The sequence below is a fragment of the Sarcophilus harrisii genome, chromosome 4 (assembly GCF_902635505.1).
Source record: "Sarcophilus harrisii chromosome 4, mSarHar1.11, whole genome shotgun sequence".
NCBI lineage: Eukaryota > Metazoa > Chordata > Mammalia > Dasyuromorphia > Dasyuridae > Sarcophilus > Sarcophilus harrisii.
Window position 1 is genome coordinate 75,994,322 of NC_045429.1, and position 20,229 is coordinate 76,014,550.

Genomic DNA, 20,229 nt, shown 5'->3' on the forward strand with positions numbered 1-20,229 from the left:
CTCACAAAAGAGTTTTAAATGTAGTTTTGACTGAACTAGTTTCTAGCTTATGGTGGCTTTACTGAACAAAGCAGGCCAGAAGCAGCTGAGTCAGGAACTAATCTGCAGTTTAATTTCAGGGTGAGAAGAACAGGTTTGCAAGCAAAGTCCACCTGAAAAGGAAGGATTAAGCACATATGGCAGGATAGGGTTCTTAAGATGAAAACCATGAAAAACCGGACCATAACAGTCATTCTTAGGTTTTGAGTAAAGAGTTTCCAAGGGTGGCATTTTTGAGGAAAATATAGACATTCTTGGGTCCTGTGGGAACAATCTTTAAGTAACTGGATTTGTAGTCTTAATTCATTAGGGTTTTTAAGCCTTGTGATTGTTCAGCAGAGTTAGTATGGTGGGAACAGAAGTGTAGCACCTGGTTTGGTTCACTTAGCAGTTACAAGTGCTGGGATTATTAGCACATCAGGAAATAAGATCGATCACTTTATACTGTAATACATCTGTAGCCCCAGCTCTTGGGTCAGGATCTCCTGGGAAATAGTGAAGCTCCAACAAATCTAAATAGTGTGTTCATTAAACATTAATTAATATGAAAATTATAAATCCCATGACAGCACATATATACATATATACATGTATACATTTACATTTGTGTATATGTATTTATTTATAAATATATACACATTTATGCATATTTAAACATATATGGGCAAATTAGGTGGTACAATGAAAGAGCACTAGGCCTGGAGTCAGGAAAATTTATCTTTCTGAATTGAATCTGGCCTCAGACACTTATTAGCCATGTGACTCATTTGCCCTGTTTGCCTCATTTTCTCATCTGCAAAATGAATTGGAGGAAGAGATGACAAATCACTTTAGTGATTTTGCTAAGGAAATCCCAAGTGGGATCAGAAAGAGTTGGACATAATTGAAATGATGGAACAGAAATAAAATTAATTGACATATATATTTATATATGATATAATTGTATACGTACTGTTATAAATTGAAATTAATCCCACCTGGAAGATCATAGCAACAAGAGGAAGGGGAAAAAAGCCTTTAGTTAGAAGTTAGGATTATCAGAGCACTGAATGTTATCCATAACAGCTTTGTGATGTTTGATTGATTAAAGAACTTTAAAGTTTCCCCCATATCCTTAGGGAGTTTTATGTCAATTGCAGACTTGAATAATATATATATATATATATATATATATATATATATATATATATATATATATATATATACTTTGAATGAAAAATATTTTCCTTTCTTGGATATGCAGTAGGATATGTAGAAAGGCATCAGAACATATCTGTACAGCTCTACTCACAGTGTGCACCATGTTAAAATATAATTATGTATATAACAATATGCACAGGATATAGGATAAAGGCAAAGATTTATAAGCCGAACAAGTTAAGTGAATGAGTTCCAGAGTTAAATAACAAAGTTTTTTTGGACTCAGTGCATGTTAGTTATAGTTAGTTTCAACTATCAATATATTCTCTGGATCTAAAAGAAGAGCAGCTAAGAAAATGTTTAGATGTCAAAGCTAGAAAAGCTAAGGACTTGACCTACAGGCTTTCAGAAAAGCCCAACACCACATTACAGTCTATTCTTCCCTCTTTCTATTGTCAGAGCTAGAGTCCAGGTTGTTGGAGTTTACTGGGACTTTGGTAGCATATATTGTGCCAGAATTTATGCTGCAAAAGATCTCTGAAAGAGAGCAGAGGAACAAAGAGAATGAGATAACATATCTATTTAGGACTGAAGTAGTGCTCAATTCCATGTTCTAATTCCCCTCCTTCCAGAGCCTCAGAGACCACCAAAACAAAAAAGAAAATAAAGGATTGGTCCTGCTAATATACAGAAGTCAAGAACAATTTAGAAGAGGAGAAACATAACCTAGAAACATTAAAAGAAAAACATTCTCTCCAAGCAAAATATACCATTTTTGAAGAAAGAAAATATGTAGAAAGACTATTTTTGTCATTGTTCAGTCATATCCAACTTTTCACGATCCCATTTGGGGTTTCTTAGCAAAGATATAGAGTGGTTTTCCATTTCGTTCTTCAGCCCATTTTGCAGATGAAGAACCAAGGCAAACAGACTTAAGTTGACTTGCCTAGGGTCAGTCAGCTAGTAAGTGTCTGAGGCAAGTTATAAGCTACCTTTCTGACTCCAAACCTAGAGCTTGTTTCACTGCACCACCTAGTTGTTCTAACCTAGATTGTAATCTGAGCACTTGATAATGTAAAAAACAAAACAAAACAAAACAAAAAACCCCAAAAAACAAAAAACAAAACAATACAAGTAAACAGTCTAGAATCTTTGGACACAGAAAATGAAAAACCAAGGAATATATAGATTACCTCAGAGGAAAAACAATAATAAAAAAAAAAATCCCAAGACTATAAACTCTAAGATATACAGTGGTTAGATGTAACTATTCTATTCAGAAACAAGTTCTGCAGGGGAACAGAAGAAAAACCTTGGTATTGTGTCTAGCATATGTTCTTGTTCAATCATTTCACTTGCATTTGACTCTTCAGAATCCCATTTAAGGTTTCATGGCAAAAAGTGGTTTGCCATTTGCTTCTCCAGCTCATTTTACAGATGGGGAAATGGAGGCAAATAGGATTAAGTGACTTGAGCAAGATCACACAGTTAGTAAGTGTCTGAAGTTGGATTTGGCTTTATTTCCTGATTTCAGACTGGCTGTATTATTCACTGTGCCAACCTGCCTAGTATATAGTTATTCTTTACTGAAGACACTTAATTGTTTATTAAAGCTGGAACTCTCAAGTTGAGTCCCCTCCCTCTAAACTATCCTGACTTTCTAGTTAATGAATTAAATCAAAATTGAAACTAATTAAAGTACAAAGAAAGACTCCTGAGGAACAGCTAGAATGGTGGAAATTTTGGGTATCACCATGATCATTTGGGAGGATGGATCCCTTCTTCTTGTTAACTCTTTCTTGATCCATGGATCCACATTTAACACCGTATACCAAGATAAGATCAAAATGGGTTCATGATTTAGACATAAAGAAGGAAATTATAAATAAATTGGAGAAACATAGGATAGTTTATCTCTCAGACTTGTGGAGGAGGAAGAAATTTGTGACCAAAGACAAATTAGAGATCATTATTGATCACAAAATAGAAAATTTTGATTACATCAAATTAAAAGGCTTCTGTACAAACAAAACTAATGCAAACAAGATTAGAAGGGAAGCAACAAACTGGGAAAACATCTTCACAGTTAAAGGTTCTGATAAAGGCCTCATTTCCAAAATATATAGAGAACTAACTCTAATTCATAAGAAACCAAGCCATTCTCCAATTGACAAATGGTCAAAGGATATGAACAGACAATTTTCAGATGATGAAATTGAAATTATTACTACTCATATGAAAGAGTGTTCCAAATCATTATTAATCAGAGAAATGCAAATTAAGACAACTCTGAGATACCACTACACACCTGTCAGATTGGCTAAGATGACAGGAAAAAATAATGATGATTGTTGCAGGGGATGAGGGAAAACTGGGACACTGATACATTGTTGGAGGAGTTGTGAACAATCCAACCATTCTAAAAAATCTGGAATTATGCCCAAAAAGTTATCAACGTATACCCTTTGACCCAGGTCCTTACTTTTATACCCCAAGGAGATATAAAGAAGGAAAGGGACCTGTATTTTCAAATGTTTGTAGCCCTGTTTGTAGTGGCTTGAAACTGAAAATGAGTGGATGCCCACAATTGGAAATGGTTTAAAATTGTGGGATATGAATTTATGGAATATTATTGTTCTGAAGTGACCAGCAGGATGAAACAGGAAGTTAAGAGAATTACATGAACTGATGCAATAAATGGAGAACCAAGAGATCATTATATACATAACAATGATACTGTATGAAGATATAATCTGATGGAAGTGGATTTCTTTGACAAAAGACCTAATTCGTTTCAATTGATCAAATGGAAGAACATACACCCAAAGAAAAAACACTGGGAAATGAATGTAAACTGTTTGCATTTTTGTTTTTCTTCCCGGGTTATTTTTACCTTCTGAATCCAATTCTCCCTGTATAACAAGAAAACTGTTTGGTTCTGCACACATACATTATATCTAGGATATACTACAACATATTCAACATATATAGGACTGCTTGCCATCTAGGGGAGAGGGTGGAAGGTGGGAGGGAAAAATTAGAACAGAAGTGAGTGCAAGGGATAATGTAAAAAAAATTACCCTGGCATGGGTTCTGTCAATAAAAAGTTATTATTAAAAAAAAAAAAAACCTCTTTCTTGACCACAAAAGGAAAAAAAAATGTTTAAATCAGGGAAAACACAGGAAATGAGTAAAATTTGATTGAGAAAGTATGATGATTTAATTCAAAAAAAGGTCATGAAGAAGAACTTCTTACTTTACCCCTTTTTTTCACCTTGTGTTCCCCTCCCTGCCAACAATTACTGAACCTATATTCTGTTGTCAATGATGAGGATAGATATTCACAATGAAGTTGGGTGAGATAACTAAGAATTAGAAATTTCTTTTGGGAAGGATGGGGTAGAACTTTCAAAGTTGTAAATAACATAATTTTAAAAGAAAATTAGAAGCAAGAACACCAAAGAATACTAGATAGAAACAATGCATTTATAACCCCAAAGCGGCAATAGATTGCATAAAATTTTGAGCTAAATTACAAAGGAGAAATACAATGAGTGAAGATTAGTTATTTATATTGTTGTGATATGATTAGTAAATACAGTATTCTGCCTTTGAAAGACCATTCCAGGAGTATATTGATATATTCTCCAGTCTTTGGAATCTCCTGAGCTCCAAAGCAAGGGAGTGGGAATTCGAAATTCCACTTGCAATTCCTCCCTATCTTTCACCTGGGGTTAAGAGTGTAAAGCTTGAGATGAGTTAGAGGAAGAAAAGAGAGGATAGGTATAGGTTATGAGTGCAGTAGTAATTGATTTAGCTCTTTGGGTGATATTTGAAAGAAAAAAATAAAAAAAAAGTCATGGAAAGATGAAAACCCTTTGAAATAAACCTTTGAAAATGAGTTAATTGATAACTCTGAACCCTAAATTTTAAAGTTCAGGTAATAGTCCTGGAAAGTTGAGATTCTGATTTTGTGCTAGTAAATCCAAATTTGATTTGGTTGAGATTTGTCTTATAACTAAAATTATGATGTAGTGAAATGTGTTCTCTTATCATTTCTGGAATCAAAGTTTTAAAAATGCTAGAAAAATGCTTGGATCAGGGAAACCTGAGTTATATTCTGACCTCAAGAATTCATTAGCTGTGTGACTTTAATCAATTCCTTTTACCTCTGTTTGCCTCTCTTTGCTAATTTATAAACCATATAAGATTAGTACCCACCTCCCAGAGGTATTTTGAGAATCAAATAATACAATGATTGTCAAATACTTCACATAGTGACTGATTTTCATTAAGCACTATGTAAAAGTAAATGTTGACTTTTATTGTTATTATCACTATTTATTTACTTGGATATAATTGTTTCATACTTGATAATTCTATTCCAAGTTTTAGATGTTATTAGTTATAAAAGGCCAAAGGTGGTAAAAGGAATATGTTTTTAGGTAAGATAATTTGAAAATGCATTTGTCTGAATTGATGTCAACTGATGGTATTACACTTTATTTTGTGTTTTAAATATAGAATATTGTTTTTCTAAAATAAATTTCTTACACTGTGAGATGATGTGATAAATCATTCTATCATATATGCTGTTAGATAACATCTCTTTTAATCTGGATACTGTTAGATTACGAATTGTTCTTTTAAAAGAATGTGGCAAAATAGGTGTCTGTGAGGTATATTTTATTTTAAAATAGAATCATGATTATGATGATTATGATATTAATAATAACAATTTATCATTTGAGGAGCTAAGTGATACAATGGATAAAGTGCTAGACCTGTAGTCAGGAAGACCTGAATTCAATTCTGGTTTCAGACTCTTACTAGTTGCATAATTGTAGGCAAATCATTTAATTCTGTTTATCTCAATCTCTTCATTTGTAAAATAAACTATGAAAGGAAATGGCAAACTACTCCAGTATCTTTGCCAAGAAAATCCTAAATAGAAATCAAGAAATGTTAGATATTCATTGTATGTCTGACACCCCAGGATGTGGTTAGTTTTAATTTATAAATAGAGGATAAATGAAATATAGCTATTGGAAAAAATGAGACAATTAATGATATTAAGTCCCTAATACGTAATTACTGAAACTACTATTTGAAATAAAAATTCTTGGGATTATAATTCGATACCATTTTGATTACAATGACAGTTGTCCAAATTGTCATGAAACCAAAAGTAGAAAATAGGATGTCTTTCAATCTGAGAATTGCTACAGGTGGGTATCTGTCCTGAGAAAAGTTGAGGAACAATGTTGGTATGGTCCAAGGTAATGCCTGCTTGACTCAGTTTCCTCATTATGCTATTTCCTTTCAGAACATGAACTTTCCACATCTGGTTAATCCTGAGCCTGGCTATGATACCTGGTGAATGTGAAGATTTACTATATGACTGACTGTCAGATATAAATTGTGCTAAAATCAAATAGAGTTGAGACCTTCTCCCCTGTTGTGGTATCTATCGAGTCACTCAGCACTTAGGGGATGAATCTTGATACTATTATTACTATGTCCTTCCTTTTCCTTTCATAATAGATCTCTATAATTAGGCAGGTGAGCAGTAGATGGTTTGTAAGTACAACACTAACATTATTAATTAATCGATTGATAATAGAACATGTCTGAGTTACTACAGTAGAATGCAAGTATGAAAAATTATAATTGTAATCTGTATTTGTGGTAAAACTAAAAAAGGGAAAAGGGGAAATTATATAAAGCAATAAAACAAAGATGTAATATAAATTTTTTTTCTAAATAAATAGAACAGAAATTTTGAGGAAACAACAGAATTAGACTGTTTTCTCTGACTTAGTTTATCTAGAGAGTCTATTTAACAAGGTTTAAATATCATCATCATTATTCTTAGACATTGTGTTAATTGTTGTACTAGACTATGTGAGAAGTTTCTTAATGGTCTTTTTCTGTCACATCATCTTGATTATGAGAATGATCACATTAAAAACCTTAAAAATTTGACTTATAGATAAGTGATCTATGGGGGAAACAGGATTGTTCCTTCTTCCCCTAAACCCAAGGGGAATTCAGAGAATTGTGGGAATTGATTGAATTACATTGACTATTTTGTGAGTCAATTCTCAAGTTAGCTCAATTTTCTTTCTATTCATTTGTGGATTAAATTCAATTTCTGTTTTGTGAGAAAATCATGTAAATTATGAGAAGTGTGAGAAAACTTCATTGCATTATTTCAACCTAACTTTTCTTGAATGGAAAGCTGGATCACCTTTATCTGTTACTTAGAGGTCTTTATACACAGTTCAATCAGAAGATTGATGGCAAGGAGTTTTCTCAAAATTATATGTCACAAAAATCCCATATGCCTATTCTGGGAAACTAACCCTAAACTGGTAAATTTCCTTGTTCTTTGATTGAATTCAGACACTTGGAGGGAGTGGAACACTTCTTTTTCTGATTTTGAGGAATTGTACCTGTTTGCTCTCCTTTCTCATCTTTCCTCCAAATAGAAATTAGATTATATAATCTTGTATACTGGTTTCCATCCTGGTAATTGTTTGCTTTTAATGGAATAAAGATGTTTCCCCCTAGTAACCTGGATCCAATATCAAGCTGAGGAGACCTGCTCCTAATTTCCTATACAACTGGGATACATTCATTAATAAATTTATATAATTAGGATCTTGAACCTTTGCTTCCTCAGTCATTTTAACCAATTTACATGTCAACAGGCTACACTATAACCATTATACCACGTGTTGTCTCACATGTATGTATGTATGTGGTTGTCTGCTAATGTCTCTTAGTAGAATGAGACCTTTCTGAAGGTAGTAGCTATTGTTCTTGTCTTTTAATCTGCAGCCTAACAGAACAGCCTTTTAATAAATGTGCTTGCTGGACATTATAGTTTCTTAACAAGTGTTTTTGTATTTGTTGAATTGAACTGAAATCTCCTTTTTGTTACTTATCGATCAGCAGGGATTGTCTATATATTTTAAAATGGTAATTTAAGACTCAGTAGATGTTACTTGTCCCAATTTCTAATTTATTTCCATGTATCAAGAGGCATCTTACTCTGAATTTAAAAAAAAAAAGAATTCTTAAGACTGTTGTTGATATATTTTTGAACGCTAAACATGAAGAGTGAATAAACTAAAAAGGATTAGTAGTTTTATCTATAAAATTAATAGTACAAAATATGAAATTATCTTTTTGGAAAGAGAAAGAATGAATGTTCGTGGTTTTCTTCACAGAGATATATTTTTGAAAGGCATCTTTCAAGCACTCTTCCTGCCTTTTAGACCTGATGAAATTTATAATATGACAAATTTGGTTTATAACAATTTCACTGCAAAGCTTCTTAGGCAAAGCAGAGTATTACATAAGACATGTTTTCAGTGCTCACAGGAGGCAAACAAAGATTTTTAGATATTTCCTGAAGCTGTAGTAAATTCCATTGCACTTTTACTTTTCGTCATTGGTAAACAAACTTGATTGGTGTATTACTCAGTAACTCAACTACTCAGTGACTCAGCAGAGATGTGTTTCCTAGCGTGAGAAGAGCCTGTGAAAATGATGAAAAATCAACAAGTTGTTTGCTAACAGCTCATATTACTGAATCTCCAACTGCTTGTAATCAACTTGAGGAAATCAAGAGGAACATCAGGAATGACTCTTGTGCTTTGGGGAATTCATGAATAATCAAATACAGTCAGGAGAGTGCCGAGGGTCTAAAATTTCTCTTTATCAGGTCAGTGGATTTCACTAGATGAGAGACCTACGAAGAATCTGATAGCTCTAAAATCCCATAATCTTTAATAGTGAATATAAACTTTTTATTCTGAATTTAGTTTAAATTTTTATACAGTTTTAGAATTTGCTTTAAATAAACAATTTAAAATTCATAATGCACTGATAACATTTAATAAGGAAAGCAGCCCAATTTAAAATAATGAACTGTTTTGATGCTCTCTCAGAAAGTAATCTCATAGTTATTATAAAGCAGCATATATAATGCATAGACCATGGACCTTGGAACTCCAAAGGCTCAGACTTGAACTCAGCTTCAGAAATTTGCTAGTTGTGCTAGGCTAGCAGTTTTGTTGGAAAATGAAGGAGGTGTATTCTGGGTGGGATGGGGAACTAAGGCTGTGATTACCCCTTTGCTGAAAAATGTTCAATAAGTGGATAATCTACAAAGAAATAATTATTAGTCTGTGAAATGCTGTGTTGAATGTGACTTGTGAATTGAGTACTAGAATAGCTGAAGATTTTCACTCAAACAGAGAATGAACCTTCCTCTGAGAAAGGATCTGGAATAAATGGACTAAGACTGTGGTCTCTTCATCTGAAGAAGAAAGATCTGTGCCCAGTGCCAAAATATAAACCTGATAGTTTGATCTTTTTTCTGTTTGTTCCATTATGCTTTTGGATGAAGTGCTGCATGAGAGACTTTTACCTTCTGAGTACCATAACTGTTTTTAAAACTTATGGTGGGAGGATGAGGAAGTAGTATAATATGGTGAGCCTTCACAGCTCATGGGGTTATTGCCTCACTGAAGCATACAGGTAATCCTGAGGATATATCCAATAAATTGCAAAGACCTACTGTCACAGATCTCATATAACCCAATATTAATACCTGCGTGGATTATTTTAAAAGCCTGCTTATAAATCTCCTGTCTTTCTTGTTTCTCTGAGAGTGAGGCAAATTAAACTTTGTTGTATGTTCTAGATGAGGTCTTTCTTGATTCTCATTTCTTTTATGAATTTCCTAATTTCCTATACAACTGGGATACATTCCTTAATAAATTTATATGATTAGGAGCTTGAACCTTTGCTTCCTCAGTCATTTTAACCAATTTACATGTCAAATTCACAATGCACTGATAACATTTAAAAGGAAAGCAGCCCAATTTAAAATAATGAACTGTTTTGATGCTCTCTCAGAAATTAATCTCATAGTTATTATAAAGCAGCATGTATAATGCATAGACCATGGACCTTGGAACTCCAAAGGCTCAGACTTGAACTCAGCTAACAAAACTTACCTGGTACTGATTTTGTATGTGCTTGTAATTCTAACTTCAAAAGGCATTCCTATATTTATACAGGTATTGTTAATGCATCTTTAAGAGGAAATAAAATCTTGGAAAGAGCTAGATTAATTTTCATTTGACTGTCATGGATGAAAACATTGGAAATACACAGAAAAAGGGTTTCCTAAGAGATTGTTAGCTAATTATAAAAGAGAGTCCAAACTAGTAACTTGTGAAATAAAGAGCTTTTAGCTCATATCCTTTGAAGAAGATAAGCAAGAAAATTCTTGAGAAGTTTTGGCTTCATTTGTGAGAGAGCTCAATGTTATGACAATGACTCTAATGTCTTAGAGAAATAAATATTTATGGTTGAGGATTATAACTATCTTTGGTTGTGATCTTTATCAAAGGCATTGTATAACTGAGACATATATTTATTACATCTTTATAATACCTATTACACAATTACTAAATTGTATAGTTAGCACACTGCCTTACACATTATAAATGCTTCTCTACTGATTGACCTAGCACTAATGTTTATCCTAGCACTATGGATTGAGAAGAGGGAGAAAAAGAGAAAGAAATAGAAACAGAAAAAGAGAGAGAGAGACAGAGAAAGACAGAGACAGAGACACACATACAGAGAGACAGAGACAGGGATAGAGAAAGGAAGAAAGAAAGAAAGAAAAAGAAGAAAGGAACAAAGGAATTTAGTAAAAAGAGGTCGGGGTTATCACCCTAAATCATCCCCCATCCCAGTGTTTGTTTACAGATGCTTTGTTTTCTTTTCTTTATTTTAAATTTAAATACAAAATAGGAAAAGAAAAAAAAAGATGCCATGTGCACAGCATCAAAGAAGTCCATATAATAAACTTTTTGTTCAGTAGGCTTTCTTTTGTTCTCTATTGTATACTTTATTCTTTTTCCCTGTTTATCCCTCATCCCAAGAAGGCTACAATGAAGTGTATAAGCACACCCGATATACATATATATATATATTTATACAAAAATGTATATATACATATATACACATACATAGCTATATTTATCATCCTATAGACATATAAACACACACATATATATGTATATATATATATATATATATATATATATATACATATTTATATGTATCTATGGAAGACTGTACTATGCTAGTTTGTCCTTTGTTTTTCTGAAGGTGAATAACATTTCCTTTCATAAGTCCAAGTCCTTCCATATTTTTCTAATTCCACTAATTATTCATTTCCTACACCATAGCAACACTTATATTGTCTAGTTATTTTAAATAGTCTAAAATTTTTGATTAATATAGCTGATATAGTGTAGTTTCCTTATTTTTCTATTTTGATAAAATATATTTTAACTTTCTCTGAATCATGATTATCTTTTCTGCTTTTTTACATAATAAATTCTACTCTGATCTTTATTTTATGTGTATTTCTTATTTCCCATCTCTTCTGATTTCTCCGCTTTATTTCTACCTGATACTTTGTCCTCCTATTACTTAACCTACCCGACCCCTCCAAGGTTCCTTCCCTCATTTTCTGCCCTACCTTTTCCCTTTGTTCTCATTTTTCTATCTGAATTTAAAAGATTTTTATAGCATGTGTTTACACACAGAGAGACACACAGACATGCTTCCTCTTTATTCCATTCCCATTAATCTATATACCCTTTTATACTACCCAGATTATCCTATTGTGTCACTCTCTATATCTGTACACATTTAGAAGACTTATCCCCTTCTAAATGCATACATTCTCTTTCTTTAATCCAGATCCTCTCTCCTCTCCCTATCACTTTACTCAATTCTTTCTGAATTTAGAAAATTTTCATGTCTTTTAGATATATGTGTATGTGTGTTGCTCCCTTTTAACCAATTCCCTGAATAGAATTCCAAAACTACTAGCCCTCCTTTCCTATCAAATTCCTTTGTGTCAGTTTCTTCCTCTCACAAATCATTTGTATAAGATAATTACTCCTTCTACCATTCCCTGCCTTTGATTTTTAGCATGACATCATACTCAGTTCTACCTCCAAACTTTTTTTTTTTTAATTACTCAATTATCCACTTACACATACAGTTTACAGTTTCATGTATATTAAAAAAAACTCCAACAAATCACAGTTTGTCTTTATCGAGTTCCTTGTGATTAGTCTTTGGTACTTTACCTTATTTTCTCTTGGAACTTGTATGTCAAATTAAGTTCAGGCCTTTTTTGCAATAAAATCTGAAAGTCTGGCAATTTATTAAATATCTATTTTTTTTTTTTGTTCAGGATTATACTTGCCTTTCTTGCATTTGATATTTTTGGTCAAAAGCCCAGTTCTTTTTTTGTTAATAAGTCATAAAGAAATTTATTTTTATTGAATTTGTTTTTATTTTCAAAACATATGTGAAGATAATTTTTTCAATATTGACTCATGAAAAACCTTGTTTTCCAGTTTTCCCCCCTTCCCTTTACCCCTTATGCTAGATGGCAAGTAGTCCAATAAAGTTAAACATGGTAAATCCAATATAGACATTATTTGTCTATTTGTACAATTTGTACAATTATCTTACTGCACAAGAAAAACCAGATCAAAACAGAAAAAAATAAGAAAAAATAAAATTCAAGCAAGCCACAACAAAAAAAGTGAAAATGCTATGTTATGATCTACACTCAATTCTCTCTCTGGATGTAGACGTCTCTTATCATCATCACAAGATTATTGGAACTGATCTGAATCATCTCATTGTTCATGAGAGCCACGTCCATCGGATCATCGGATAATCTTGTTGTTGCCATGTACAATGATCTCCTGGTTTTGCTCTTTTCACTTAGCATCAGTTCATATAAGTCTCTCCAGACCTCTCTGAAATCATCCTGTTGATTGTTTCTTATAGAAAAATAATATTCTATAACATTCATAATACTATAACTTATTCAGCCATTGTTCAATTGATGGGCATCCACCCAGTTTCCAGTTTTTTGTCACTACAAAAAAGGGCTGCCACAAACATTTTTGCACATGCAGGTCCCTTTCTCTCTTTTAAGATCTCTTTGGTATATAAACGCAGCAGGAAACTGCTGGATCAAAGGATATGCACAGTCTGATAACTATTTGGGCATAACTAAATTGCTCTCCAGAAAAATTGCATCTGTTCACAATTCCACCAACAATGTTGTATTAGTGTTCCAATTTTCTCACATCCACTCCAATGTTTGTCATTATTTTTTCCTGTCATCTTAGCCAAGCTAAGAAGTGTGTAGTGATATCTCAGAGTTGTCTTAATTTGAATTTCTCTGATTAATAGTGATTTAGAGCACCTTTTCATATGATTACAAATAATTTCAATTTCTTCATCTGAAAATTGTCTATTTACATTCTTTGAACATTTATCAACTGGATAATGGATAATCCCAGTGCTTTTGTTCTTCAATATATAGTATTCTAAAACCTATAGTTGTTTTTTTTTTTTTAATATAGCTGCTGCTAGGTATTATGTGATTTTAATTGTGACTGTCATATTTGAATTGCTTTTTTCTTGTTGCTCATATTTTCTCTTTGACATGGGATTTTTGGAATTTGATTATGATGTTCCCATAGATTTTCTTTGTAGGATTTCTTTCAGTTGATGATCAATGGATTTTTTTTTATTTCTACCTTGCTGTCTTGTTCTAACACTTCAGGACAATTTTCTTTAATTACTTCTCTTATTATTGTGTCAATATTCTTTTTTTTATCATAGTTTTCAGATATTCTGATTATTCTTGTTTTATTTTATTTTTATCTATTCTCCATGTCAGTTGTTTTTCTTTTAAGATATTTCATATTCTCTTCTATTTTTTTTCATCCTTTATATTTTGTTTTATTATTTCTTGTTCTCTTATAACTTTTCCTTATTTCCCCTTGCCTGTATCTAATTTTTAAAGAGTCATTTTCTTCTTTAAGATTCTGGATCTCCTTTTCCATTAGTTGGTTTTCTTTCATAATCTTTTAGTTTTTATTGGATTGTCCTTAGTTTTAAAAAATTTTTTCCTCATTTGATTTTTAGAGTATTTTTTGAGTCCTGTGAATTCTTTTTTGAACAAGTGACTATTTAATGTTATTTACTGGGATACAAGAGGCTTCTTGAACTTTCTTTTTGTTGTTCTTATTCTTGTTCTTTCTTCCATTTTTTATGCTTCAGCATCCTTCTCTGAAAGCAAACTTTGTTTTTTCTTTATCCCATAATAACTTTCTATGGTTGGTTTCTTTCTCCTTTGCCTGCTCATTTTTAAAATAAGAGTTTGTTAGTGTAATTATTTCTAGTACTAGGGTGAGGGGGATGGTGCCTCTAGCCTCAGGTCCTCTTTTAGTTCTCTCCTCTATTCTGGAAAAGAAACCAAGAACTCTATCCTCCTATAACTGCCCACAGACAGCAGCATCTCTTTCTTCTTGTTTGGACAGGAGCTAGGTCCTTCTTGCCCAGTGCCACATCTTGATACCATAGCTAGGCCTAGTGTCCCTTATCAGGAGAGGTTCTTCCATCTTCACCTCTCCTACTACTGACCCTCCACATCATCTAGAAGGTGAAAATTTCTGTGGTTGGAGATGAGACTACTTCCTGATCCAGCTAGTTCCAGGATTTGCCACTTGCTGTTTCAATGGAATAGCCTGGAGGAGTTTACACTTCCTTAAAGCCAAATGTGTGTCCTGGTATTTTTTTTTTTTGCATGTTTCTTTGGTTATCCTAGAAGGACCACCATTCTGACCCAACTCTTAATTATTTTTACTACTCTATGTACACAATAATGTGCTATTTTGTCTTATGTGTAGAAGGAATATGGAGAGTTTGGAATTTTTTGATCTATTCTGCCATCTTCCCAGAATGTTCTCTGGTGCTTTTTTGATTATTGACTGAATGAAACAACATTTTAAGATTCACAAAGTTCTATTATAAAAATAACTGTGAGATGATATAATGTTAGATTTGTACAAATACAATGCAGCATGATAACATAATGTAATATATAACACAGCAGAATGTAATATAATAAATTTGAGGCACTGCAATGTTGCATGGATATACCATGCCATGCCATGATATGATTATATGAAAATATAAGATAATATGATGAGGGACATCATTGTCTAGTAGAAAAAAATATTAGTCTAAGAGGCAGGAAAGAAGCATGGGGTTCAGGCTTTTTCTACTTCAAGGGAGGCTGTTTGCCTTGCAATTTAGTATTTAGGAAGGAAGGTAGGTTAGAGATTTATTTTAGGGACAAAAGAAGAGAAGAAGGAATGAATATAAAGCAGTACAACGTCCTCACTTTCTTGAAATTGCAATTCTTCTAATAAGCTCCTTGCTCAGTGTATTTCATGATTTCAATACCTTCTTTGACCTCATTAGCTCCTTGACTTTCACCTAATTTCATACTGATCTCATTGCTTTTTGTTAGGCTGAGAAAGATTTTACCCATTAATTTCTCAATTCTTTTAATTTTGTTTTCTTTAAAAAAAAAAATCATGTCTTCTGACCAGTTATGACTCTAGTAATAAAAAAACCCCTCAGTGAGAGCCATCAGGTTCTTTGTGTGATGGAAATCGCAGGTTCAAAATGATAGGTAATAAAATTTGATAATGCTTATTATGTGGCAGACATTATGCTCAGCATTTTACAAATATTATCACATCCAGGCCAATTCCCTCATTTTACAGGTAAGGAAACTGAAGCTTAGAGAGGTAAATAACTTGTCCAAAACGATAGAGACTATGATAGAATCAGGATCTGAACTCAAGACCTTTGACTACAAAGTCTGTACTTTTCCCATTACATCATGTTCTCTATAAACTAAAAAAACAAAACTTATTCTTAGAGAAGTAAGATGTTATGATTTTTCGCAAGCCAATTATATTCTGAGATTCTGTGCTTGGAAGACATATTTGAATCAAAACTCATCTAGGAAAAATTGTTGCCTTCATGATTCCTCCCAGTTCCAAGATGGAGAATAATTGTATATGGTTTCTATTTGTAATTTTTGGGTAATGTGTAATTGATTTTAGAACTGCTAAGATTTTTCTCTATTAAACTGGGGAACCATTTTCTTTGTAATGACAACCGTAATTCTGCCAAATAGGCTCTTAGCTCTTCACCACTGTAACATAATTGACAGCAGAGGAACTTTATTAGAATTCTTATACAGTTTATTAAAAATTTAAAGAGGGGACATTATTAACTAAATTTCCAAGGAAATTGTTCTATTCTTGCTTTAGCCCCAATTACACAATTATTTTTTCTTGTGTTTGGACCAATTTTTTTTCCTTAAGTTTGATCAAGTCACCTTATTAGATGGGTCTGAGACTTGTGATTTTTGCTGCTTTGGGATAATCACTTGATTTTTGTGAATATCAATTTCCTCATCTGTAAAATGAATTATTGGCATGAGATTGTTCCCTAAAGTCTCGTCCAGTTTTAACATTCAATATTCTGTGATTGAAGTGTATTCTCCCATCTCCTAACACCTTTGTCTCAGTGTGTTTCACAAATGTTTGTTAAATGGATTAAATTATTATACAGAAGCATTATCAGAAATATTATGTATAAATATATTTCCTATTGTGATTGGCCTGAATATTTTCAATCTAACACAGGATAAGGTCATTATGTAAAGACCATTAAAAAGTAACACGCAGGTCTACTTCATATTTACATGGGACCATGCCTGAGCAAAGATCATGATTCAGAAATTTATTTTTCAGTTACACACACATTTATCTTAGTCACTTAGTAATTAATAGGAAAAAAGAAATTTAAATAATTACCTAGAATTTTGATATCTTGATTGATTTTTAATTTTTTAAAAAAGAGATAGATATGTATTAAGCACCTCGTGTTCAATTGTGTTCTAGACTTTTTTTATTGAAGTTTTTTTTTTATTTTCAGAACATATGCAAGGATAATTTTTTCAACATTGACTCTTGAAAAACCTTGTGTTCCAATTTCCTTCCCTTTTTCTCCACCCCCTCCACTAGATGGTTTATAAATCAATATATGGTAAACATGGTAAAAATATATGTTAAGTCCAATATAGGCATGCATATTTATACAATTATCTTGCTGCTCAAGAAAAATCATATCAAAAAGTTAAAAAAAATGAGAAATAAAATAAAATTCTCTAGAATGATTTAATATAGCTTCCAAAGAACTACTATTTTAGAGGTATCAGGCATTTTATAATCATGAAACCATAGAAAAGTCACTAAATTTTTCAATTTTTCCATTTGCAAAATGGAGATAAAGATATTTATATTTCACATGATTATCACAGGGAGGATTTAAACATCATTATAAATTTGAGTGTTTTCCAACTAGAGTGAATTGGCTATTGGAAAGAACTTATTTCATAACTTTATTAACATACAGAAAGGATTTTTATTGAAATGATAACCTTCTTCACTGATATGATGTATATCATGAGATAAAAAGGCTTAAGATAGAGGTATGAAAGGTTTAAGTTAAAAAGAAAGATGGCTTATCTTCTCAGTTAGGCCCTATATAGGAATTAAAGTTATAAAAATCATCTGATCAGGAGTGTGTCCATAAATGATTAACAACCAGCTTTCCAAAATATATATGTATATAAGACATCTCAAAATTTAATCTGCATTATTAACATTTTCTCCATCACTTTGTTAAGTCTACACAATCAAGAAAAGTTAATCAAGTCCTGATTTATAGTGTTTGCTGATTTCTGATATACATACTTATACTGAAAATTTAATGTCTGGCCTTTGTGAGGCCATCTAAGTTAGTCCCTGCTTCTAAGTCAATTTTCCTACAAGTTCCCTTATCTCCTCCATTTTACAGATAACTAAAGGCTTGAGAAGTTGTCTAGAATTTTGTCCAGAGTCTCACAGATAGTGAATGACTGTAAAAATACTGAATAAATTTTAAAGATTGTTTGCAGAATCATAGAAACACATATATGTGTGTATGAATATACGGGCACATACACATGTGTACAATTCATTGATACATATATATATATATATATAATATACACATGTATACATACATATGTATATATATGCATATGCACATGTGCAAAACATGCACAGACATATACATACATATATATTATATGTGTGTGTATGTGTGTGTGTGTGTGTGTGTGTGTGTGTGATTATGTGATTATTTGGCTATTTATACTCCTACATAGAAAGAAGTATTTTTATGAGTGTAAAATATTTGATATTTTATTATAGATGGTCCACATATTTTTCTACAAACTTTTGTTTTATGAAATTACTGAAACTTAAAAGTGGAAATAATGTCATCATTCCTATTCTAGAAAAGCACTATTTACTGATCCAACTTATTGATCAAAAGGAATATTAGTCACTGGAACTAGCTAAGGAATTGTTTATCTCTCTGGAAAAGACTAGTTAGAGAAATAATCTATTCTTCTTCAGGGATCATTTAGCTCTAACCTGGATATTTTTGCTCCTTTCAGACACAGTAAAACTATGATAAATTTAATTGAATGCCTGTTATTTTAAGGGAAGTAAGAAATATCTCCTCTCCTGACCTGCTACAAGACCTGAAATTATCTCCTCATAGATTGATTCCCTTAGTAAAGATTTTGAATGTCTAGAATCACTTCATTAACCAACCAAACATATTTCTGTTCAAGCCTAAACCTTATTGGCTTTGTATGACATTAATATTTAAGTGAGAATTTGTTTAGCAGGCTAGTAAGAATAAATTGAGAGACAAAAAACAGTTAATTTTGTTTTATGGTTAAGGGTAACAAGTCCCTCAGAAATCATCTAATTCATCTTTGAATTTGAACTTGGAGGACCTGGATTCCAACCTACTTTTGCTACTGGAACCTGGATTTTGTTTTATTTTGTTGGTTTTCAGTTCCCTCATATCTTGTTTTTAAATTTTTTTTCTTTTTAAAGATTTATTTACAAAAAAAAATACAAAATAAGAAAAAAACAGAAAAATAAAGAAATAAAATAAAATAAAAAAAATTGTCATGTGCCCAGCAGAATATCAGGAAGGATTCAGAATATGTAATATTCAGAATAATATTGTATATGTATTATTATATCATTATAGATAATTATATATTAAAATATATAATATTAATATTAATAATAATATTCAGAATATGTAAAAATAAATAAAATAAAACAACCCACACTTAACATCATACACCAAGAGAAGGTCAAAATTGGTTCATGATCCAGGCATAAAGAATGAGATTACAAATAAATTAGAAGAAAATAAGATAGTTTACCTCTCAGACCTGTGGAGGAGGAAGGAATTTGTAACCAAAGAAAAACTAGAGATCATTATTGATCACAAAATGGAAAATTTTGATTATATCAAATTAAAAACTTTTTGTACAAACAAAACTAATGCAGACAAGATTAGAAGGGAAGCAATAAATTGGAAAAACATTTTTACAAGTAAAGGTTCTGATAAAGGCCTCATCTCCAAAATAAATAGAGAATTGACTTTAATTTATAAGAAATTAAGCCATTTTCCAATTAATAAATGATCAGAGGATATGAACAGACAATTTTCAAATGAAAATTGAAACTATTTCTAGCCATATAAAAAGATGCTCCAAGTCATTGTTAATCAGAGAAATGCAAATTAAGAGAACTCTGAGATAATACTACATACCTTTTAGATTATCTAGGATGACAGGGAAAGATAATGCTGAATGTTGGAGGGGATGTGGGAAAACTGGGACACTGAAACATTGTTGGTGGAATTGTGAATACATCCAGCCATGCTGGAGAGCAATTTGGAAATATGCTCAAAAAGTTATCAAACTGTACATATCCTTTGATCCAGCAGTGTTTCTACTGGGCTTATATCCCAAAGAGATCATAAAGAAGGGAAAGGCAACTGTATGTGTAAGAATGTTTGTGGCAGCCCTCTTTGTAGTGGCTAGAAACTGGAAACTGAGTGGATGCCCATCAATTGGAGAATGGCTGAATAAACTGTGGTATATGAATACTATGGAATATTATTATTCCG